This window comes from Bos javanicus, chromosome 5 (assembly GCF_032452875.1).
Source record: "Bos javanicus breed banteng chromosome 5, ARS-OSU_banteng_1.0, whole genome shotgun sequence".
Lineage (NCBI taxonomy): Eukaryota > Metazoa > Chordata > Mammalia > Artiodactyla > Bovidae > Bos > Bos javanicus.
The window spans coordinates 66,258,621-66,284,144 of record NC_083872.1 but is presented as its reverse complement, the minus strand read 5'-3'; the positions used below and the strand labels follow the sequence as shown (position 1 = coordinate 66,284,144).

General features: G+C 43.4%; 1 protein-coding gene across 1 annotated transcript in view; it reads right to left on the bottom strand.

The window, feature by feature from the left end:
• Positions 1 to 18,564: 18,564 nt before the first annotated feature.
• DRAM1 (DNA damage regulated autophagy modulator 1) overlaps positions 18,565 to 25,524 on the bottom strand; it is a 62,252-nt gene continuing 55,292 nt past the window's right edge. The window contains exon 8 of the transcript XR_009736504.1: positions 18,565 to 21,037. The gene's annotated coding sequence lies outside the window, so the exon portion shown is untranslated. The remainder of the gene's footprint in view (positions 21,038 to 25,524) is intronic.

Genomic DNA, 25,524 nt, shown 5'->3' with positions numbered 1-25,524 from the left:
AACTATGGCTTTAAAAGCTCTCCAGGAACTTCCTTGGTGGTCCAGCGGTTAAGAATCTGCCTTCAGGGCTGCATGAGTTTGATTCCTCGTTCAGGAAGATTCCACGTGCTGCATAGCAACTAAGCCCCTGTGCCACTACTGAGCCCTTGTGCCTAGAGCCCGCGCTTCACAATAAGAGAAGTCACTAAAATGAGAATCCCACACACTGCCATGAAGAGTAGCCTCCGCTTGCCACAGCTAGGGAAAGCTCGTGTGCAAAATCGAAGACCCAGTGCAGCCAGAAAAAATAAATAAATAAGTAAAATACTTTTAAGAAAAAAAGGTCTCTCCACATCTCTGTTTCAGTTGGGGTTGGAATCCAGAATCAAGCTTAAAAACTGAGTTTTCAACCATAATAGGTTCCATTTTGTCCCGCAGTAGTTTGGCTATCCCCAAGAAACCCTATTTGTTAGGGCTGGAATAACAGCTCTCTGACAGCAATACCCAAACTGAAATGAGAAAGGTTGCTGACAGACTTTACAGGTAAATTGTGAACTTCAAAAAAATGGAGATGTTTCCCTTCTACTCCTCCCTTTTATCTTTGTAACTAAGTTCTTTGGCAGTTACATTGGTACTTTTCTTTGTTTGGGATATGAAGTCAAAATCAGTGTATTGGCTGACTCTTGCTGTATAACAAATCGTCCCAAAGTCGATGACTTATAATGAAGGGTCTGCACGCTACAGTCTGTGAGCCAGACACTTGTCTTTGTAAATGTAGCTTTATTTGGATATAGCTGTGCCTGTTAATTTACATGTTATCTGCCTTATATGTTTGTCTGTTTTTCACACTACAATAAACTACCACTTTTCTGGTGACTCAGTGGTAAAGAATCCTCCTGCCATTGCAGGAGACATGGGTTTCATCCCTGGGTTGGGAAGGTCTCCTGGAGAAGGAAATAGCTACCCACTGCAGTATTCTTGCCTGGGAAATCCCATGGACAGAGGAGCCTGGTGGGCTACAGTCCATGGGATCACAAAAGAGTCAGACACGAGTCAGTCAAACAACAACAACAGCAAACAAAAGAAAGTTACTATAGAGCATAGGCCTCACAAGCCTATAATATTCACTATCTAGCCCTTTAAAAAAAAAGATTTGCTGGAATCTGCTTAAAAAATAAGTATATTTTATTGCTCATGAGTCAGCTGGGTAGTTTTTCTGGTCTCAGTGATGCTCATTCATGATCAGCTGTGGGCTCTGATGCTCAAGTTAGGTTCTGTCATATGTCCTAGTTGACTGGTTGTTGGCTAGTCTGACTTTAGCTGGAGTAACTTGGATCTTCTCCCTGTGACTTTTCATTCTCTATCAGGATGGTGTAGGCTTGTCCTTATGGTGTTAGTAAGATTCCAATAGAACAAGTGGAAACACTTAAGAACTCTTGAGATTAAGGCTCCAAAGTGGTACACCATCACTTCTATCACATCCCACCATTCTACTACATGTGATACTGACCCAGATCCCAGAGGTGATGAGAGGACCTGCTAAGTCATATTGCAAAGGTGTCACCACGGGAAGGCATGAAATATCAGGGCCATCTTTGCAATCCATCTACCACATGGAGCATAGAAAGAACATCAGGCTGAATTGGAGAGAACTGAGTTCACATCCTGAATTGGCTGTAAACTCACTCTGTGACCTTACACAAGTCACTCAAGTCTCTCTGGGCCTTAGGCTCCTTAGCTCTAAAGTCTACATTCATATTAAAAAATACCATATTCTGTTCTTGTTTGCATCCAACAAATGTTTATTTTCTTGAAATACTTTTTAAGGAGACTTGAAAATACTCTCTGTTTTCTAATGTGGTATTACTTGGGGCCAGCATAAGGGAAAAACATCTGCTTTTATTTCATTCCTTTGACAGGGATTCTAAATATTTGCAATTTGCATGAAAAAATTACAACAGTCATACTGGGTTTCTTTCAAATATGAAGAAAGAGAAAAGGTTTTGCAAATGAAAATGATAGAAGCCACCTTAGCAAGAGAAGAATCTAAAGATGACGCTTGCTCAGAATGACTCAAAAAAGTCCCCAAGTCCTTGTCTTTACCAGGAAGCCCTGGTAGATAGGTAATATAAGACAGATTTAGGTTGATAAACTCTCTGAAAAATTTTGTAAGTAGGGTTATGATGACTGGGTGTGCTTTATGCTTGTCAATCCCTTTCCAAATGAAACTAGTAAGAGTGGTGCAAACCAGGATGTTCCCAGATCAGTCACTGGGAAGATCTCAAGCAGGATCTTTGCTACCCAGCCCCCAACAGGGCTCCCTAGGCATCTACCTTCAGCAAGGCCAAGGCCAAACAGAGTTTACACAGCTGCACCTGGGTTTCATGTAGATCTTCCTTCTTTGCAATCTGGTTCTCAATGCTACTTTGGGATACCTCTGAAGATGGGGAGTCTATTTATCAGGCTGAGTAGTGTTCAGAGTGTTTATAAGTCAGGATTCTAACCCCCCGCCCCTGCCTCACCATGCATGAACACACACACACACACACACACAGAAACCTCAGATTCAATTAATGTGTCCAGAATTTTGGAATGTAAAAATCTAGACAGAATTTATTTTAGCATGTGTAAACTTTGTGACATTTCAAGAAATAACGTTCATTCTATATCACATGGGGAGAAGGGGCACAAAATAGGTACTTTTTTCAGTTTAGGGTTTTTTAGAGGTCTTGACTTTGTAATGGTCTCTCCTCTGAAACGATATTGTGCTTACCATGTTTTGCACAGACTTTGGCATTTAATTGTATATTGTCACATGTATGTGTGTGACATAGTGGCTGAGCATATGGAATATTAACTCTGACACCCACGAGCTCTGTGACTTTGGGCACAGTGCACAGTATTTATGGCAAATAGTCTCCAACCATGGCTGTGATCAACTCCCTCCCTCCCTGCCACTCCTCCAAAGTGAAGTGAAATTTGCTCCATCATGTCCCACTCTTTGTGACCCTATGGATTATACAGTCCATGGAATTCTCCAGGCCAGAATACTAGAGTGGGTAGCCTTTCCCTTATCCAGGGGATCTTCCTAATCCAGGGACCGAACCCAAGTCTCCCACATTGCAGGCAGATTCTTTACCAACTGAGCCACAAGGGAAGCCCACCATTGAGAGGTGAAATGTGTTTCCTCTTCTCTTAAACCTTGCTGGGCATGTAACTGCTTTGACCATTGGATCACAGCAGAAATAATATTATGAGACTTCTGAGGCCAGGCCTTAAGTAAACTGGAAGGTTCCATTTTTTTTTTTCCTCTTGCACTGCTCCCTCTCAGAGTCCAGCAGCCATCCCAAGAAAGGCAATGGAAGAACATGGATGTGCTCTGATGGGCAGTCCTGGTTGTGCTCCTGGTTGACATTCAGCACCAGTTGCCAGCCATGTGAGCAAGCTATCTTGGATGTTCTAGGAAAATGGAGTCTTCAGATAAATGTGCATCATCATGGGCATACAACATCACATGGAGCAGAACTGCCCAGCTGAGCCCAGTCAACTCAGAATCATGAGATATAATAAAATAGTTATTACTTCAAGCCACCAAGTTTTGGGGTCTTTATTATATAGCAATAGATCTTTGAAATAGTGTTTAACCCTATTTAGATTTGGTTTCTTTCCCTGTAAAATGGGGTCAATAATGGTACTTATGTCATAGGATTGTTTTGAGGATTAAACAAGATGAAATATATGATACAGTACTTAGTGATGTTATGCTATATATTTATGTTATGTTGTACTGATTACATTATTTTATATTTTATTTTTAAAAAATTTTGGCTATGCCATGCAGCTTGTGCGATCTTAGTTCCCTGGCCAGGGATCAAACCCAGGCCATGTCAGTGAAACCAAAGAGTCTTAACCACTGGACCACCAGGGAATTCCCTATTTTTAAATATGCAAGAAAAGGCTCTGTCATTGGTGAAAAGATTTCAAGAACCGGAGAGCAGGAGGTGGTGGGGCAGGAGTGAAAATGAAGATATAGAAAATAAATGGTACTAACATTTACTGGTAACCTACTATGTGCCAGGCCCTACACTAAGTTTTTACACATATGATCACACCTGCTCATCACATAAACCTTGCTAGGCACGTGTTTTTAGTCTTTATACCATTGAGTGGAAGTTCAGAGAGGTTAAATAATTTAACCAAGGTCCCACAGCCAAGAATGACCAGAACGGAGTGCAAGTGGGCTTCAAAGTACACTGACTGTAAAATCTTTTCTTATTTTTTTTAATCCTCCAACACATTTTGGATAGAGGAGCTTCCTGAGATCTTTCAAAATGTAATTACTGTTTTCAATGAGAAATTAAACATTCAGTCAGACTCTATTCAACCCAACCAATATTCTGCCTCTGGTAAGAATTACTGATGAAAATTTAAGAATATCCCCTGAAGTCCTTCACTTCCAGTAATTAATTATTAGCAAACTAGTACCAAGGAATCTAGATTAATCTTTCATGATACTAGTTATTTTTAGCTTATGTCACATCTCTGATAAACAAGTTCCATGCATGTGAAGCTGTAATTCCTTTTATTTTTTCTAAAATACCACTTTTTAACCCTCCAGGAAGGGCTGCCCCATTATGTCTGTATACATTGCTGCTCAATTTTTAAATGAGAAGTTAACTTGTCTTTTCTCATGGACACAGTTTGCTTGGTAAGGTCAGCAAAATGCTAAGAAAACCTGTATGATGCCCCTCAAGCTGGGCCTCTGAGATCCCAGCTGAAAGCTCACCACAGGTCTGTGTCCAATAATAAAATTCTCCTTGAATCTGGGAGCACTCAGCTCATTCCTGCTTTTTCAATCCTTTAAGTGCCTCCTTCCCATGCTCCTTCTTTTCCTTCTTTCCCCAGCCTCTTGCAAAATCTTGTTCCAAAATGTCAGTCAACCATCAGCTAATGGGATCAGAAGTTGCCTCACAGTCACAAAATCTCCTGGTTCCCGGCCCAAGGGCCCCCCGTTGCATCCAGTGTCCCAAGATGACCTTCTAGCCCCCATGACGTAAGGAAACATTTCAGAGCAGCTTTACAAACGGAGAAACTCATTCGTTATTTTTTTCAGGGGACCGAGAAAAGAAAATGTTATGAATAAGGAAATCGTTGGTGGGTCACTGGCCAGGACTCTGAAATCTGAACAGTGAACAATTAATTTGAGGATAATATAAACAGGTTTCATTGTACAGATTTTAGGAATATGATAGGAATAGTCTGTTGCTTTGAATTCTAGAATGTTCCTCCCCTACTGCACCCCTGCCCCCATGCCAGGCCGTCTTACTATAAGTGGCATTCTCCCTCCGCCGGGTTGTTTTCTCCATCTCAATCCTCTGGTAGAGCACAAATGAACTCACTCTGTGATCGGCTTCATGTGGTTGCCTTGCCATTTATTCTGGTTTCCTATTGTGTTGCTGACACACATTTTTAAGAGTTCATTATATTAGGTTTTTTTTTCCTATTCTTTTCAGAAAAAAAAAATGACTTTTCAAAGGAATATTGAAAAGAATTTTTTTGTTGTTTAGAGAAATAAGGTTACTTCTAGTCCTTTGTCCTCTTTCACAATCACAGCCATGTAATCCATAAGGAATCTATTAACGTGCAAGATGCATTGAAGCTGCTGGATGGGTATGTGTGTCTGTGTGTGTGTGTGCGCACACGTGTGCACTGTTTTTTTCTTTTTCTCTCAGAATCTTGCCGCTGCCAACCACTGATTTAGGAATGTTTAGGGGTATATGCCAACTCAATAATCAAAATCATTTTGGTACTGGGAACCCAACCTTAGTCTCTGTAGACCAGTGGAATTTATTGCTTGCTCCAGTTTATTAAGTAATAGTACCAACAATGTTTTGAATAAAGAAGAGTCTGATAAGATGTGATAGAATGTCAGGATAATTCATTCTGATCATAAAACAATGCTTGTTTTGAATTTGAAACACAAAAAATCACGAATAGCCTGATAGTCCTCGGCTTCCTTTCCCTGACCTGATATAGGAATACGATTCCTACCTCACTTCACAAAAGAGGCTCAGGACAGACTGCTGGTTTTCTGCTACATCCACACCCCTGTATTCATTCCCCAAATATATATCTAGTATCGACTATGGGCCAAGCACCGGCCTAGGCATTGGGACCACAGAGGTGAAGAGGGTAATACAACTCCTGCCACATGGCACTTTCTGAAGGAAGATATCTTGGCTGCAAAGATTTCTGACTGTTGAGACATTTGAGGCACATGCAAAACAGAGTAATTAATAGTGAAGCTTGTGGGCTGAGCTCAGATCCAGGCTATACCACCCTAAGCTGTTTTATCTTCAACAATTGACATGGCCTCACTAAGCTTCAGATTCTTAAAGCAGTGGTACTTACCTCATAGAGTTATTTTGAGAGTTAAGTGAAAAAGTCCTTGTATAGCTTTTTCCATAACGCCTGGTTAATAGCCATGAATAGTGGTGTAATAGTAGGGCTTCCCAGGTGGCACTAATGGTAAAGAATCCACCTGCCAGTGCAGGAGACACAAGAGACTTGGGTTTGATCCCTGGGTTGGGAAGATCCCCTGGAGTAGGAAATGGTAACCCATTCCAGTATGCTTCCCTGGAAAATTCCATGGACAGAGGAACCTGGCGGGCTACAGTCCATGGGGCTGCAGAGAGTCAGACACGACTGAGCACCACCACGACTGATGTTAGTAGTAGTAACCATAGAAGTCGTAGGTTGGGCCATATTGTCCCTCAGCAGAGAAGGCCATGGCAAGTTCATGGACCCAGCCATTACCGGGACGTCACAGAATCATCCCACCCTGGGAGTCTCTTAAATTTGAGGGAGAAAAAAATAGGCTTGCCGCATGCTCAGAGGCACAACCTCTGCCTTCTAAAGCTGCAGTGGCTCCTACTGCTCATGGAAGAAAATGCAGCTCCTTCTACCCCATGTTTGCCAGCTGGCTGTAGCCAGGATACCTCACACTGAGCCCTGCCTTCCCTGACCCCAGAAAATGTGAGCCCTCCTGATCACTGCAACTGTGGGAGCCTGCCATTCAGTGATGTAGACTCTTCTCACCCACTTTCCCCCTTCAGAGCCTCATCCTGCTCCATGTTGAGCCCAGAATAGCAGATCTGGAACTTCTAGGTTGCTGGGGTTTCAGAGCTTATAGAAACCCATCTTCCTGATGGATCTTGGGTTGTTTCTCCCCCTTCACCTATCTCCAAAAGAGCACCAAACAGTTTCCATATGGCTGCCATGTGCCCTCATGTTTTGGTCGAGACAACGTGACTGCCATACCTAACCAGACCTCGTCCAGAATGGTCACAAGGTTCTCCTGGACACAGCAGGGACTGCTCTGCCCAAGCTGTGATGCAGAGCAGAAAGCACACCACCTGGTCCCTCTGTACCCATGCCTCTCCAGAGGCTACATCTTCTACCCGGCAGGAAAAAGAAGTTCACTTGCTTTCCATTATAGGGATCTAGGTACAAAAATAACCCATCATAGCTAACTGGCCCACTCCTTTCCCTGTGAAGTGGACAGGCACAGTAAATCCCCCCACCCTACCCAGCTCATTTACCCCTAAGGGGCCTTACCATAGCTAACCGTGTGGGAGGAGAGCAAATTTAAATGAAATCAGTATGGGCTTCCTCTTAACGATAATCAGTTCAGATCAGTCGCTCAGTCGTGTCCGACTCTGCAACCCCATGGACTGCAGCACGCCAGGCTTCCCTGTCCATCACCAACTCCCGGAGCCTACTCAAACTCATGTCCATTGTGTCGGTGATGCCATCCAACCATCTCATCCTCTGTCATCCCCTTCTTCTCCTAACAATAATAGTTCTATCCATTCAACACTTACAGAGTGCCCAATCACCTACTTGGTGCCAGAGGAGAGACAAACCCCAGCCACCCTCTCAGTAGTTTGGCAAAAGGCTGGCTGAGAGGGTCTGTGTCCACTGGAGGGAAGAACAGCCTTGTGCAGTGGCTGAGCTCTAGAAGCTCTGTCTTCCAACCAGACTGCTTCTTTAACCAGGAATGCCCCCATATTACCTGCTACACCGGATCAGTACAGAGTGGGACCCTTCCCCAGAACGGTCTCCAGGGTGCACTCAACTTTGGTTGGTCAGCACATATTCTCTCTGTTAAATGGTGTAGGCCCAGGGTACATCCTCATGTGTGTGTGTGCATATTCACTCACTTCAGTCGTGTCTGACTCTTTGCAACCCCATGGACTATAGCTTGCCAGGCTCCTCTGTCCATGGGTTTCTAAAGGCAAGAATAGTGGAGTGGGTTGCCATGCCCTCCTCCAGGGCATCTTCCCAACCCAGGGATCGAACCCCCAAGTCTCTGTCTCCTGCACTGGCAGGTGAATTCTTTACCACTAGCGCCACCTAGGAAGCTCTGCTACTACACCACTACTCATGGCTATTAACCAGGCATTATGGTAAAAGCTGTACAAGGACTTTTTCACTTAACCCACATCTCCTGCATTGCAGGCACATTCTTTACCCCTGAGCCACTGTGGAAGCCCAGGTACTGACATATTCTCTAGACTCTCTGTGTGGAGGCTTCCCCAGGAAACCATGCTTTACTTTCTGCTGCATGTCGCCAGTCAAGTGAGTGTCTGTGCCACCTTGGTGTGACAGCACGCAGGTGTGAAGAACACACAAGGAGCTCACAGCCTCATGAAAAAGAAGTCAAAGACAAAATAGACACCAGTACACTGCAGTGCTAGAGAAGACTCTTGAGAGCCCCTTGGACAGCAAGTCCATCCTAAAGGAAATGAATCCTGAATATTCATTGGAAGGACTGATGTTGAAGCTGAAGTTCCAATACTTTGGCCACTTGATGCAAAGAGCTGACTCATTAGAAAAAACCCTGATGCTTGGAAAGATTGAGGGCAGGAGGAGAAGGGGTCAGCAGAAGATGAGATGGTTAGATGGCATCACCAACACGATGGACATGAGTTTGAGCAACCTCCAGGAGATAATTAAGGGCATGGAAGCCTGACGTTCTGCAGTCCGTGAGGTCGTAAAGAGTCAGACATGACTCAATGACTGAACAACAAACACGTATAGACATATAAGAAGGGGTTCTGACAGGCCATGATTGCACCCCCCACTTCAGGCAGCAGATTTTAATCTTACTGAAAACTCATCTCCTGCCTGATTAACAAAGTCCTGGAGGGCCACATATAAAGGGGTATCCTCATTTTCACCCTGCAGGGAAAAAAGAATCCCCGCATAGATGAATTTCACTAGGAACAAACTCCAAGCAGAAGATTTTTGTGGAAAATGAACTAACTTTCATAATGAATGAACTGCACAGTAACTCTTTACTTACCTTGACTCATTTTTAAAAATTAACAATAAGTTTTTGCTACACACACAAGTAATGTTTCAACATAAGCAAACACCCCAAGTGGATGGAACCAGAGCTGTCAGGCCTTTGAAGTGAGACGGTGAATACTCAGGCCAGGGCTGTATGCAGGTGAGGCCTTAAACACATGTGCAAGGCTGAGGGGCAGGGTGGTGCTGAAACTGGCCTTTATGCCTCTTTCCGTCTGTTTGTGTAGGTGCAGGCACCCGGAGGAGAAGACCCCATACTTTTCTTCCTCACACAGACACTATCTGCCTACAAAGCCTAGAAGAAACCACTTTTCCTAATTAATCTGCCTGCAAAGATCCCTTTTATAATAGGTATTATAATTTGTGTGTTCTAGTAGATGCTAGTCCCTCAACTCAAAGCCCTTAAGGACTTGATAGTTCTGAGGGCAAGTGGGATACAGGGCACTCGACTACTAGCAGTTCATAGAGTCCCCCCCACCACACACTTGGAAATAGCAACCTCATAAAGCCCTTGGACTTCCTTCAGACTCTGATTTTCTCCCAGGGGGTAACTAGGGAGCTTTTGAGAATAACTGATGCTCTACATTAAAGTTGAGTATTTTTTTAACTAAATCTTTTTATTTTGCAATAATTGTAGATTCACATGCAGTTGTAAGAAATACAGAGAGATACCATGTCTCTCTGTAGAGAGAGAGGTTTAAATTTTTAAACCAACATCTACTGAGCATTTTTTCTGTGCCTCGGGAAAATAAAAATGTTTCAGATGAGGGCCTTCCCTGGTGGTTGAGTGGCTAAGACTCTACACTCCCAATGCAGGGAGTTTGAGTTTGAGTTTGATCCCTGGTCAAGCAACTGGATCTAGCCTGCCACAACTAATACCAGGTACAGTCAAAATAAATAAAATAAATATTTAAAAAGAAGCCTCAATTATTAAAAAGAAATCTTCCCTTCAGCACCCCAGAGTCTTGTGATGAAAACACACACAGCAGATCTCTCTGAAGAAGCTCATCATGCAAATTGCCATGAGGCAAGCGAGCAGCTTAGGGGAAGAGTCCTGTGCAGTGTCCTGGGGTCTGAGTAGAAGTGGGTGTTAGAAGGGGCAATCTGTGAAGAGAAAGCAGCATGGGTAAAGGCTCAGAAGTATGAAATAGTATGGTGTGTGCTGGGAGCCATTCAAGTAATTCAGCATGGATGGGAACAAAAAATTCAAGGGAGTTCAGAGGCATCTGGGGAGTGAGAAGGGAATGTTGTGTGATGCTGGCCTCCCACATTCTGTGCTGGAGGAATGAAAAACAGATGGGAAATATGTTCCCAGACATGGCCTGAGCATGGTTCTTGGAGAAACAGAAGAGAATCCTGCTTCAGTTTGAGGAGTCCAATGAGCCCTCACTTCTGATCCTTGGTCAATGGCCCACTTTCTTCCATGACCTGCACCCAAGGCCAAGAGCAGGAAGTCTAGCTCACATCCTTCTCTTCTGCACAAGGACAGCAGCTGGAATGAAGCAGAGTTCCCCCTCTACCAATCTGGGCTGCCACATGGCTAAGCCCAGCTGTCCCCAGCTCCCATCTGGCACGGAGATCATCCAGAAGTGTGCCTGCCCCCCTCCAGGGCCAGTGAAAGACACAGAAAGTAGTCAGTGGTGCTGCTGGCTAGCTCAGCAGAGGGTGACCAAAGCAGAACTAAAAGGCAGACCACCTGAGCTGGAATCAAATGGAAATCCCAGCTGTTCTTCAAAGAAATAAACAACCTCAAAAAGCTGAGAAGAGACTAATTAAGAAGACCCCAGGCCCTGATGAACTGAGAAACAGCAGGCCTGGGGTATTCTAGCCCCAGGTGTCTGCAGAAGGTTGCTAGTAGAGCGAGGAGTAAAGGTACAAGGGGAAATCACTCTCCAAAGGCAATGAAGAGCCAAGGAGCCGCTTGGGATCAGAATCTCCACGTGCCTACCTCCCCAGTGACAACAAGCAAACCCTTGTTACTTCCAGGTAATCTGGGAGAAGACAGGGAGGGGATGTAGAGATACTTAAACATAAAGTCCTTGTGACTCAGCAGACTGGGCTCATAAGGAAGGTTGAATCATTTGTAGGAAACTGAGAAAGCCACATTTTCTTTGAATAACTGAGTATACTGTGTACAAATGATCAACCCCTATATGTGTGGTTTATGAACATCACTGGCTGGGTTTTGGGTGAAATAATTCTATTTTAATTTGGAATGAGGAGAATTCAGTGCTGGTTGGTGATTTCTAAATCATGCCATACTCTCTCTCTACCAAGGCTGAAGTACTTCTTCTTTTTAAAAAAATAATTTTATTTATTTATGTTTGGCTGTTTTGGGTCTTTGTTGCTGCACAGGCTTTTCTCGAGTTGCAGTGAGCTGGGACTACTCTGTAATTGTGGTGCTCGGGCTTCTCAGTGTGGGGCTTCTCTTGCAGAGCATGGCCTCTAGGGCACATTGGCTTCAGTATTTGCAGCTCTCAGGCTCTACAGCACAAGCTCAATAGTTGTGGCACATGCGTTTAGCTGCTCCTTGGTGTGTGGGATCTTCCCAGATCAGGAATTGAACCTGCATCTCCTGCCTTGGCAGGCAGATTCTTTACTCCTGAGCCACCAGGAGGAGAAGGAAATGGCACCCCACTCCAGTACTCTTGCCTGGAAAATCCCATGGGCAGAGGAGCCTGGTAGGCTACAGTCCATGGGGTCGGGAAGAGTCAGACACAACTGAGCGACTTCACTTTCACTTTTCACTTTCATACATTGGAGAAAGAAATGGCAAACCACTCCAGTGTTCTTACATGGAGAATCCCAGGGATGGGGGAGGCTGGTGGGCTGCCATCTAGGGGGTTGCACAAAGCTTGACACAACTGAAGTGACTTAGCAGCAGCAGCAGCAGAGCCACCAGGGAAGTCCTAACATGTTTCTTATTGAGGGAGAGATGAGCTCCTTTTTTACTTCTTCTCAGGTCCAAGGACATGACAACCATGGTACACCTTGCCATTGAAAGCAAAGGAGGAAGAAAGATGGTATGGGAATAAGAAAAAAGCAGTATCTTTTATGGGAAAGACTTAGAATTTGGTGACTTAAGAGTCACAGGTGGCCTTATCTTTATTTGTACTTTATTTGTACTTTATTTATACTGTCTTTGAAAGTAAAAAAAAAGAATTTTCTTAGTAAGTAAATCTCAGGGACTTATTACAAGTCCCTGAGATTTATTTCTTCCTCATGCTATCTGGAGGCTGAGCTAGGCTGTGACTTTCACCAGGCCCTGTGGGTAAGAAAGACTCAGTCCTCCTCCTGTGTGTCTCCTATTTACTCTCACAACACTTTTGACACCAGATGTGGGGATGAGGGTGTTCCCGCACCAAACAAGTCCATGACACCAGCTGGATGTCCCACAATTCAACTCAGTTCTGACACTGTCTCCGTGGAAATAGTGTCAGATCCTATAATTTAAGGGCTCAGTCCCACAAGACAACCCCTCTTCCTCACCCTTTCAGATGCTATTTAGAAGTGCCCATCTGTGCTGCTGACCAATCATCCATAGAGCAAGTGTTTCTACCACTCCCTCCATGTGCTTGATTAATTTGTTAGAGCAACTTACAGAACTTAGGAAAGGAGTTCCCTTACTATTTATCTGTTTATTATAAAAGGATATGATAAAGGATACAGGTGAACATCCTGGTAGAAGAGACAAATAGGGCAAAGGTATAGGGAAGGGGTGAGGAGCTTCAGTACCTTCTTTAGGCGCCTCTCTCCCAGCACCTCCATGTGCTTACCAACCCAGAAGCTCTCCAAACCCTGTACTTTTAGGATTTTTGTGGAGGTTTCATCACATAGGCATAACCAATCATTAACTCCATTTCCAGGCCACTTCCTTCTCTGGAGGATAGGGGTGAGCATTGAAAATTCCAAGCTTCTAATCATTTCTTGATTTTTCTGGTGATCAGCCTCCTACCCACCAGGAGTCACCACATTAGAACAAAAGACATTGTTATCACCCAGGAAATTCCAAGGGATTTAGAAGCTCTGTGTCAGGAACCTGGGTCAGAGACCAAATATTAGAGCAAAAGATACTCCCACCAGTGCATTTATCACTAAGAGAATTCCAAGGGTTTTAGGAGCTATGGGCTAGGAACTGGGATCAAATATATATTTCTGTTATCTTACACCCTGGGCTCTGCTCTGTCTTCTGATTTCAGGACCCAGGCTGAAAGAACAGCTTCTGCATAGGTCATGTCTGTGAAAGAGCAAGAGCATTGGCCAGAACTCAAGATGAGTCATAAACCTTCTGCTCCAACATGCTAAATGCTGTGTTTACCCACATTTCACTGGGCAAAACATGTCACATGACTGAACCAAATCCAGTGAGATGAAGACATAAAATCTCCCCATAGGAGGCCCAGTAAATCACCTGACAATGGACAGGGGGTGGGTGGGTAGTGGTTGGAAAGAATAATGTATTCTACCATGGTAATACAAGCTAATTATAGATAATCTGGAAAATATACAGCAGAAAGAAGAGAAAATTACCTGCAGTCCCACTGTTAACATTCTGATGTATCTCCTTCCAGGATATGTGCTTATGTGTTTGCTTGTCTTGAAAATTTTAAGATTACAAAGAGACTCTTGATGAACATAAAAGAGGAGAGTGAAAAAGTTGGCTTAAAACTCAACATTCAGAAAAATAGGGAGAGGGTGGGAAGATTTGGGAGAATGGCATTGAAACATGTAAAATATCATGTAAGAAACGAGTTGCCAGTCCAGGTTCGATGCACGATACTGGATGCTTGGGGCTAGTGCACTGGGACGACCCAGAGGGATGGTATGGGGAGGGAGGAGGGAGGAGGGTTCAGGATGGGGAACACCTGTATACCTGTGGTGGATTCATTTTGATATTTGGCAAAAGTAATACAATTATGTAAAGTTTAAAAATAAAATAAAATTAGAAAATAAAAGAAAAATAAGATCATGGCATCTGGTCCCATCACTTCATGGCAAATAGATGGGGAAACAGTGGAAACAGTGGCTGACTTTATTTTTGGGGGGCTCCAAAATCACTGCAGATGGTGACTGCAGCCATGAAATTAAAAGATGCTTACTCCTTGGAAAATTATGACCAACCTAGATAGCATATTGAAAAGCAAAGGTCCGTCTAGTCAAGGCTATGGTTTTCCCAATGGTCATGTATGGATGTGAGAGTTGGACTATAAAGAAAGCTGAGTGCAGAAGAATTGATGCTTTTGAACTGTGGTGTTGGAGAAGACTCTTGAGAGGCCCTTGGACTGCAAGGAGATCCAACCAGTCCATCCTAAAGGAGATCTGTCCTGGGTGTTCATTGCAAGGACTGATGTTAAAGCTGAAACTCCAATACTTTGGCCACCTGATGCGAAGAGCTGACTCATTTGAAAAGACGCTGATGCTGGGAAAGATTGAGGGCAGGAGGAGAAGGGGATGACAGAGGGTGAGATGGTTGGATGGCGTCACCAACTCAATGGACATGGATTTGGGTGGACTCTGGGAGTTGGTGATGGACAGGGAGGACTGGCATGCTGCAGTTCATGGGGTCGCAAAGAGTCGGACATGACTGAGCAACTAAAATGAATTGAATTTAATTGAAAATGACTACTTCAATATTAAATCTTGATGTGTCATCATTTATTTAACCATTTTCTTGCTCTTAGAGCCACATTGTTACCTAATTCATTACATTACATTTATTACAGCTAAAACACTAGCATGAATATCTCTGTGCATAAATACTTATCCACATTTCTGATTATTTAATTATAATCAATTGGTGGAAAAAGAATTACTGGGTCAAAACTTAAGACTCTTAATAAGTACTTTTTTTTTTTTTTTTTTTTTAGCTATGTAGCATGCAGGATCTTAGTTCCTCAACCAGGGATCAAACCTGTGCCCTCTGCAGTGAAAGAACAGAGTCCTAACAACTGGACTACCAGGGAAGTCCCTAAGCCTCTTAATAATTACCAAATTATGAGACCAAGGATTGCATCAATTTATATGTCTAATGAAAGTAGACAAGTGTACCCATTTCACTGTACCTTCACTTACTATCAAGTGCGAGCTTTAAAAAATCTCTTTACTAATCTAACATCCACCAGGGCTTCCCTGGTGGCTCAAATGGTAAAAGATCCGTCTGCAATGTGGGAGACCTGGGTTTGATCCCTGGGTTGGGAAGATCCCCTGGAGGAGAGCATGGCAACCCACTCCAGTATTCTTACCTACAGAATCCCATGGACAGAGGAGGCTGGTGGGCTACAGTCCATGAGTCACAAAGAGTCGGATATGACGGACATGGCTGAGCAACTAAGCACAGCACTAATTTAACAGGGCAGAAAAAAATTTCATTTAAATTTTAATTTGTTTGAAATTGAGGTTGACTTTTTCTTTCATGTATTATTCATAGTTAAAAATTCCTACACCACACTCAGAGTGCATATGATAGTATTTCCTTATTTTTCTACATTAAATTAAATCCAATCTGAGTGCCCCAAAGGACAAAATTGTCAGGAAGCTCAATACCAGGTATCTTTCCTAGCTTCCAGGGTGGTGGAGAATCTGGACCTCTGCAGTGTAAAGATATGAGATTCGGTGTTGATGGCTCATTGCCCTGCAAGCTTAGACAGGGGAAGCTCCAGGAAGAGCTAAGTCCATCTGGGTTCCCACGACCTTGAAGGTCATGTCCAATTCTCACACTTAGACGTATCTTATTCAAGTCCAGCTACCTCAAGGGCATCAGAGTGGGTGCAGGTCCCCTCCGGTTCATATCTTTAACCACCTGTTGTTTGCCCAAGATGCAAACCTCTAGTTCCTTTGATTTGACCAAGTTATAATTTGGGAAACTTATAGGTGGTGTGTGGGGGATAGAGAGGTGACGGGACATGGCTGGGATGACCAGAGATAACGTGTATTTCAAAATGCTTCTCCCACTCTTTGGTCTCGGCTGCTGTGGCTCCAAGGCCTACCACCTTCAGAAGTAGACCCATGGCAAGTGTGGTTACCCGACCAAGCGAAAGAGAAAGTATAATTGGAGTGCTAAAGCTAAAAGACAAAATACTACAGGGGCTGGTCGAATGAGGCACCTAAAAATTTTATACCTCAGATTCAGGCACGGATTCCATGAAAGAGCAACACCTAAACCCAAGCAAGTGGCTGTTGCAACATCCAGTTCCTCTTAAGGATTTCAACGATTAGTCAGGGGATAAAAATTCTGGCTTTAAAAAATAATAATAATAAAAAGCTTCTCCCAGTGAAATGAGCAGATATCTCAGATGATAAGCAGTGTAACTATTCACAGCAGGATATAAATGTCAAAAGTCTAAGAAATTGCATATGGAATTATTGAACCGTAAGTCATCATATTTCTTTTGTAACTGAGAAAAAAATCACATTTTTATTGAGTTAGAAAAGAAATATGAAATCAGACTATGAATACCGCCTCATTAGCAGACTTACTGTCAAGACTCTCTGGATTCACACCTCAAAGCTCCATTGTTTTTTCATACACTGCTCTTTGAAAAAGCTTCACTTTACCAAAATGTCAGGGGATACAGTTTTAGTCAGTTGACGAATCAACAACTGTTCTCATCGCTTGGAGTGGTGGAGTAGATCCCAAACCCAGTCACAATCGCTTGCCTCTGAGGAGCATGCAGTCCTGTCATCAACTCTTCTTTCAGGTAAGGGCTTCCCTGGTAACTCAGACGGTAAAGTATCTGCCTGCAATGCAGGAGACCTGGGTTGAGAAGATCCCATGAAGAAGGGAATGGCTACCCACTCAAGTATTCTTACCTGGAGAATTCCATGGACAGAGGAGCCTGGCAGGCTACAGTCCATGGGATCACAAAGAGCTGGACTTGTGACTAACACTTCAGGTAAGGTAGCTGAGTGACAAAGCCAAGTCCCCACAAAACCTGCTAACTGACCTACGTGCCTGTCTTATAGAGGTCAGTCAGTATAAGGGCTGACCGCCCTGCATAGAAGACAAATGGGGAACTTGCAAGGAAACACATGAAGGCTGCTAATGCCCAACACGTTACAAGGCAACGCTGAGCAATGTGTGTGTCACATGGTCTGTAAAGGAATGTCAGTCAAGGAAGGAAATCATTCCCAATGTGGACAACCTCCCCTCTCCCACACAAGCTAGAGCTGGGACAGTGGATACAAAAGTGGGCAAAGGAGAGCTGTAGGGGGGACATGACCCTGAGAAGGCAGATCAGAAAAGAGGTCAGCTCCTGTACTTGGAATCTGTTGCTGGAAAAGAAAGGAGTGTTTAGACAGAACTCCCGCAGAGCTGTTGTTACTGTTCCAAGCCTGCTTGGGGTCCTTTTGAAGTAGTCACTCCACAAAAATCTCACATCTCCTTTAAGATTCAACTTCAGCTGAAGGCCCTGAAGAAACAAGGCCTCTTTTGAAAGAACAGAAGAGTCCAGAAGCTTCTGGGTTCAACAGGCCGCTGTCTAAACTGACAACCTGCTCTCCAGCCCAAGGGATGATAGATAACACTTCACAGACTGGAAGAGAATTCCACGTCAGGAATGTCTGCTTCTGACAGCTCACTCTGATTGCCCTCATCCCCATTAACAAAAACAGATGTGTGCTCACTAGTAAAGTCAACATTCAAGGTCAATATACATTGCTCTCCGGCAATCTAGTTTGGCACTTCAATACAAGCAAATAGGCTATGAAGTGGAGTGGAACTTTTCTATAACATTGGTGTCAAATGACAGGACTCATATCTGTGTATCAGGTTAACTGTTATGTTAAATATCTATGGAATAGACTTTCTGTTTCATGGGGAATGGTTTGCGCTATGGGAAATTTCCTGACATGGAGTAGTTATTCTCTATGAGAGAAACAAAAGAGCATGATATTTAAGAGCCTGAATTTGAATGCTAGTTCTAGTGCTTCCTTCCTATCTTTATAATCTTAGGCAAGTCATTTAACTTTAGTTACCACTTCTAAATAGAGGGTTTGAGGGGTTTTGTTTGGTTTTTTTGTTTTTGTTTGGCTGCACTGAGTCTTCATTGCTGTGCATGGGCTTTCTCTAGTTGCTGAGCTTCAGGGGTTAAAACAGAACAAAGAAACACGAAGAAGCTCTCTATGTATTGCTATGCTAAGTCACTTCAGTCGTGTCCGACTCTGTGCGACCCCATAGACGGCAGCCCACCAGGCTCCCCTGTCCCTGGGATTCTCCAGGCAAGAACACTGGAGTGGGTTGCCATTTCCTTCTCCAATGCATGAAAGTGAAAAGTGAAAGTGAAGTTGCTCAGTCACCTCCGACTCTTAGCGACCCCATGGACTGCAGCCTACCAGGGTCCTCCGTCCATGGGATTTTCCAGGCAAGAGTTCAGGAGTGGGGTGCCATTGCCTTCTCCATCCAGTAGTTTAGATCCATGCAAAAGGTGTATTTCTGAGAGAATGTTTCCATAATCTCTTGTTGTAAGTTATTAATATCCAGAGATAGATTACCTTAATTTAAGAGGTATTGCTTAACTTTGTCCCAGTGAAATGAAGATTCACTATATTTGGGAGGAGTGACACAAAAAGAAGTAACGCTCCAATCACACTTAAGACGAATCTGTTTTTGCAGACTATTTACTTGATCACCTAGTGGTAATACAACCTGTTGTAAATCAGCCATTTGTGCAGCTAATTTTCCATCTATTTGTCTTTGGGTAGACCAAAGAGCCTCAGAATCTTTGTGCCATTCTTGCACAGAGTGCACAGTCTGTACACTCTGATGTAACGTCACTCCTGCTACAGCTGCCATAGTAGCTATAACAATAATTCCTAAAATGGCAGCAATTAACAGTCCAATAAACCATTCAGTGTGTTTTAACACTTTCTTAAGGATTTCTTCTACAATATAGACTGTGGGGCTATCCTGCCATGGTCTGTTCATTTTTACAGGAAGCCATACTCCAGATCTGGTTTTTAGAATATATAGAGAATAGTCATTCTGAAATTGGAGAGAAGAATTGATACAAGTGTAAAAGGAACAATTTTGACAAGTGAATAACCCAGAAGAGGCATTATAAAAGTAGGTCCTATCAAAAATATGAAAGGTAAACGAACACATGCTTTAATCCAATGGGTTGAATTTTTATCAAAATGTAAGGAATGACCGGATACTGTTGAATTAAATTGCCCCTTCCATGCTGTTATGAGTTGGAAGGCAGCTGATATTTTCAATAATTCTGAATGTAAAGGCAAATAAGGTAATTGAGGTAAGGGAGGGGAGAAACTCCCTCCATGCCAATATATAGAACTATTAACAATGTTATTCATGGAGTCTAAAGTATTGTTTAACAATATAGGCAAATCCAAGTTATTATTTGTATCCAGAGGATCTCCTTTGGGACTCCAATCAATAATTTCTCCATCAGAAGTATTGGCCATAATATGTCCAATACTAGCTTAACATAATTTCCATTGTATCCAACGTTCTATTCCTGATTTTATAGAAATAATACAGTTAGGTAGATGGGGCGGAAACATAGAAGTATTTTCTTCTGTGATATATAAGGAAAATGCTTCTAATAAGAAAAAAATGAATTTTGATCACTTAAGGTTCTTTAACTATAGATAGCCAACTTTGTAATCCTCTTTTAAGACAATGAGTTTCCACTCCCATACATATAGGGGTAAGATCTCTTCCCACAGTATAATTAACACTAACATTTGAAAGATGTCGGCCCTCTTCTTCTGGTTTTAAAGGAAGGCTCGGGTCAAAAGGTCCAGGTAACCAAGAAGAGCCATTTATGAAGACTGGAACAGAAGAATCCTCCCACATAATTGATCTTAATAGAAAAGTTATGACCAACCTAGATAGCATATTGAAAAGCAGAGACATTACTTTGCCAACAAAGGTCCATCTAGTCAAGGCTATAGTTTTTCCTGTGGTCATATATGGATGTGAGAGTTGGACAGTAAAGAAGGCTGAGCGCCGAAGAATTGATGCTTTTGAACTGTGGTGTTGGAGAAGACTCTTGAGAGTCCCTTGGACTGCAAGGAGATCCAACCAGTCCATCCTAAAGGAGATCAGCCCTGGGATTTCTTTGGAAGGAATGATGCTGAAGCTGAAACTCCAGTACTCTGGCCACCTCATGCGAAGAGTTGACTCACTGGAAAAGACCCTGATGCTGGGAGGGATTGGGGGCAGGAGGAAAAGGGGACAACAGAGGATGAGATGGCTGGATGGCATCACTGACTTGATGGACGTGAGTCTGAGTGAACTCTGGGTGTTGGTGATGGACAGGGAGGCCTGGCGTGCTGTGATTCATGGGGTCGCGAAGAGTCAGACACGACTGAGCAACTGAACTGAACTGAACTGAGGGGAGGATTGGGCACATATGCCCAATAAGTATGATTGGCACCAACGGTGGTAGTTACCACAGGTAACATAGCCAAGAACAAGGTAGCTGAGGTTAAAGGCTGTCCGTGTTCTTTGACCAATTTTTCCCCTTCAGTGGTCAAAGTTCTCCAATTGACCCCAAGTGGGCAGTTTGGCCTTGCTGGTCCTTGGAGCCGGTTTGGGGCAGTTGCTGATTGTCAGTCTTGTTACCCCCATCACTGGTGGCTCTCCAGGAGGATCGATGTTGAACCATGTCCTCTTCTTTCCTTTCTTTAACATGTCTTCCTGGTATACAATATTGTTGTCCATCATCTGAAATGACAAGAGCATAACCTCGTCTTTTCTTAAGTCTAAGGCCCTTACACCAATTGTTGCACCACTCCCTCAGGTCGGTTCATTGTTGGGCTGGTCCCAACAGTAGTATCCAAGAGGCTGCTGCTGCTGCTGCTGCTAAGTCGCTTCAGTCATGTCCGACTCTGTGCAACCCCATAGATAGCAGCCCACCAGGCTCCCCCGTCCCTGGGATTCTCCAGGCAATAACACTGGAGTGGGTTGCCATTTTCTTCTCCAATGCATGAAAGTGAAAAGTGAAAGTGAAGCCACTCAGTCGTGCCCGACTCTTCGTGACCCCATGGACTGCAGCCTACCAAGCTCCTCTGCCCATGGGATTTTCCAGGCAAGAGTACTGGAGTGGGGTGCCATTGCTTTCTCCAATCCAAGAGTCTGGATACCTAAATTTGTCTTCATTCATCCTTTCATCAAGTTTTTATTGAGTACCTGCAATGTGACAGGTGGAGATGCAGCGGTAATGACAAAAGACATACCTGAAAGTCGTCATGGAGCTCATGGTCTCCTGATTCATCTGCACCCTCCCAAGATGTGACCAGTTTCTCAGAGTTATTTCAACCTAAGAATCACCTTTGTGGGTGGCACAGTGGTAAAGAATCTGCCTGCCAATGCAGATTGGCAGGTTTTATCAGACACAGGTTTGATCCCCAGGTCAGGAATATCCCCTGAAGCAGGAAATGGCAATCCACTCCAGTATTCTTGCCTGGAAAATCCCATGGACAGAAGAGCCTGGTGGGCTACAGTCCATGGGGTCACAAAGAGTTAGACATGACTGATCACACATGCAAGAAACCCCTGGCACGCTTATGAAAAAAAAAAAAAAAGGCAGATTCTAAGACCTCCCCTCATCCTACTGAATATCACATAAGATTCTGACTTTCTAGTCCTCCTTGGAAAAATAGGGAGCAGAGCAACCCCTATCACCATGGTATTATGTGTTCCAAGAGAAATAGTATATGAGAAAGATCTTTGGAAACAGTGAAGTCACTTTCCAGCATGTGGCATCCAGGCTCTCTCTAGAGATTCAGAGATGCCAGCCAAAGGCCATTTAGTGGCTGTGTAGTCTGTCCTGGGGTCCTCCTACCCCACCTCCTCTTTCTGGACTTTCTGGAAACGTGAATCAGAAGCCACCTATCCCCATTCTAACCTAATGAGCTAATGAGGCTGAGACTGGAACCAGTCCCAAGTCCACCACCAAGGGGAACAATTGCACTGTATTCTGGGAGTGCCTATTACAAAGCTTCTGAGGGCCAGTCAATGGCCACAAGCGGTGGTTTTCAAGGGACATCCCTGCCTTCCCTTGGTACATGCTCAAATGGGAGATGAACCCAAAGACTGGTGAGCTGAGTGGTGAGCGGTAGGGCCTCATCACCCAGCCCCTTCCCACCTCTCCAACTTTATCTGCCACTGTTCCTCCAAACATCCACTAGCCCTTAACTGCCTCTCCCCTTCTTTCAGTAATCAAACCCTCTGGTTTCCATGGGTCACAAAGCCATCTAGAATAATGACTGTATTTCCCAGCCCTCTTGCTATTATGTTCAATGAGATATTAGCAGAAATGTCATATAGCCACACCCAGGAACAGTCCACAATCAACAACTGGCATGTGTTTTATCCCTTTTCTATCCTGTGCCTTCCTCCATCCTGCTGCTTGGAAAGCAGGTGGATTATAACAACTGAAGCTCTAGCCTCTGTTTCAGATGCTGAGAATGAGACAACATATTAGGAGTCCTGAGCACTGTATGGAGCTGAATCTCTGCTTTAGTCTCGAACTGTCAACCTCTGGACTTCGGCATAAAAGAGAAATATGCTTCTATCTAGTTTAAGCCAGTGTTATTTTTAAAAAATATTTTAATTTATTTATTTGGCTGCATTGGATCTTAGTTGCGGTATGTGGGATCTGATTCCCTGACCAGGGATCAAAACTGGACCCCCTATATTGGGAGTACAGAATCTTAGCCACCGGCTTACCAGGGAAGTCCCAAGCCAGTGTTATTTTGAGTTTCTATTACTTACCTCCAAAGTGAGACTTTACTGATACAGTGCTTAAAAGAATAGATTCTGGAATAGACTGCCTAGGCTCAATCACTTATTAGCTCATAGCCACAGAGATCTTGCTTCACTTCTTGGCCTCAGCTACAAAATGTAGATGCTAGGGACTTCTCTGGTGGTCCAGGCGCTAAGACTCCAAACTGCCAATGCAGGGGGCCTGGGTTCAATCCCTGGTTGAGGAATTAGATCCCACATGCCGCAACAAAGACCTAGTACAGCCAAATAAATAAATTAAAATAAATAAAATGTAGATGCTAAAGACAGCATCAACCATCTAGGATTGTTGTAGGAATGAGCTAGAGTCTGTGAACCTGAAAACATGTAAAGCCTGTTGCTGCTGCTGTTAAGTCGCTTCAGTTGTGTCCAACTCTGTGCGACCCCATAGATGGCAGCCCACCAGGCTCGTCTGTCCACAGGATTCTCCAGGCAAGAATACTGAAGTGGGTTGCCATTTCCTTCTCCACATGTAAGGCCTGGCAGACAGTAAACACCCAGAATAAAAGTGTGTCCCAAGGGAGCAAGACTGAACATTATCCTCTCAAATCACATGCAGGCTGTTTAGTGCTGCAGCAATACCAATAATAGTATCGTTTTAAATTTTATGAAGTACTTTATAGGAATCTTTTCAACAGTTATATATGAACTATGTATTATGTATGTAGGCATTATTATTTGCATTCCACAGAGAAAAAAATGCAAGCCCAGAGAGATTAAGCAATAAGGGGCTGTGATAGGATTCACACTCAGGTTTTTTACTTCCAAATTCCATACATTTTCTGAAAGCCTTCACTGGCTCTTAAATGCAAGTTGTTATATTGCTACATGGTCTCTTTTTATAGATGCCTGACACATATACATTTTCTTCTTTTGAACTTATTACTTTGTATTGGTGTATAGCTGATTAATAATGCTATAATAGTTTTGGGTGAACAGCAAAGGGATGAAGCCATACGTATACATGTGTCCATTCTCCCCCAAACCCTCACTCCTATCCAGGCTGCTACATAACATTGAACAGAGTTCCATATGTTCTATGGTAGGACCTTGCTGGTTATCCATGTTAAATATAGTGGACACATACATCTTTTGCAAAGGAATCCCCAGGCTAGATTTTTCTATAACACAAAATTTTTTTTTTAAAAATTATTTTTTGGTAAAAAATCAAAAAGGGTGCCCAAATTCTCCAAGTAAGAAATTTTGTTTTCTGGTCACTGACAGCTCAGATGTGAATAGGCCAAGTATTTGATCCCATAAAATGTTAACCCTGGACTGTACTTTAAAGAAAGGATTTGATCAGGGCTCAGCCCAGGAATGGTGGCAGAAGCCTCAATCCATCCTGGCTGCAGTCTGGATAACAGGGCCTGATTCTGAGTGATATTTCAGTTGTTTCTATTGCTGCTGTTCAGGCACTCAGTTGTGTCTGACTCTTTGCAACCTCATGGACCTTAGCACGCCAGGCTCCTCCGTCCTCCACTGTCTCCCAGAGTTTGCTCAAATTCGTGTCCATTGAGTAAGTGAGGCTATCTAACCATCTCATCCTCTGCCACACCCTTCTCCTTTTGCCTTCAGTCTCTCCCAGCATCAGGGTCTTTTCCAGTGAGTCAGCTCTTCGCCTCAGGTGGCCAAAGTATTGGAGCTTTATCTCCAGCATCAGTCCTTCCAATGAATGTTCAGAGTTGATTTCCTTTAGGATTGACCTCCTTGCAGTCCAAGGGACTCTCAAGAGTCTTCTCCAGCACCACAATTTGAAAGCATCAATTCTTCAGTGTTCAGCCTTCTTTATGGTCCAACTCTCACATCTGTATATGACTACTGGAAGAAATATAGCTTTGACTGTATGAATGTTTGTCAGCAAAGTGATGTTTCTGCTTTCTAATACACTGTCTAGATTTGTCATAGCTTTCCTTCCAAGGAGCAAGCATCTTTTAATTTCATGGTTGCAGTCACCATTTGCAGTGCTTTTGGAAAACGAGAAAATAAAATCTGTCACTACTTTCACTTTATATCTATTTGCCATGAAGTGATGGGACCAAATGACATGATCTCATTCTTTTTAATGTTGAGTTTCAAGCCATCTTTTTCATTCTCCACTTTCACCCTCATCAAGAGGCTCTTTGAGTCCCTCTTCACTTTCTGCCATTAGAGTGGTATCGTCTACATACCTGAGGTTGTTGATATTTCACCCAGCAATCTTGAATCCAGTTTGTGATTCATCCAGCCTGACATTTCACATGATGCACTCTGCATATAAGTTAAATAAGCAGGGTGACAGTATACAGCCTTGACTTACTCCTTTCCCAACTTTGAACCAGTTCCATGTCCAATTCTAACTAGTGCTTCTTGACCTGCATACAGGTTTTTCAGGAGAAAGGTAAGATGGTCTAGTATTCCCATCTCTT